This window comes from Acipenser ruthenus, chromosome 32 (genome assembly GCF_902713425.1).
Source record: "Acipenser ruthenus chromosome 32, fAciRut3.2 maternal haplotype, whole genome shotgun sequence".
NCBI classification, from domain to species: Eukaryota; Metazoa; Chordata; class Actinopteri; order Acipenseriformes; family Acipenseridae; genus Acipenser; species Acipenser ruthenus.
In genome coordinates, this window is record NC_081220.1 from 13,498,989 (window position 1) to 13,499,512 (window position 524).

A 524-nucleotide genomic window follows, 5' to 3' on the forward strand; every position below is an offset into this window, starting at 1 on the left:
GGAGATTTCAAAATGTCACATTTTTCAATTTTGTCAGTTTTTCATTATATGGAAATCTACAAAGCGGTGTGCAATTCAAAATGATAACGTAACATTATTCAGTTTCGTTCAACTTCATGAAGTAAAATTAGTTCATTCTACAGGGTGAGGCAACATTTTTGGCCAGAATTGTAGAGCATATTAGATGCACATCCTACTGAAAAGCAGCAAAGCTTTATTGAGAACCTATTGAAATATAAAAAAGTGGTTCTTGTGACGAGCTCAGCGATGGAGAGTGTGGTTTGACAGCACACTTTGAACCAGGTCTGCTAATTAAAAAAAAGAGCCAATTAAGACTTTGCAGTTTCCATCTACCAGCCCTGAATCAGGATTCTAAAAAAATCTAATTTCTTTTTTTGTTTTTATCATATCAAAAAAAGACAGGAACCTCCCCACTCCAGTTTTATGGGTTCAGGTAGGATCCTAATAACTGCTGCGCAGGAAGTACATTGTGTGTGCCAATAGCATTACAGTGTTGTGCTTGA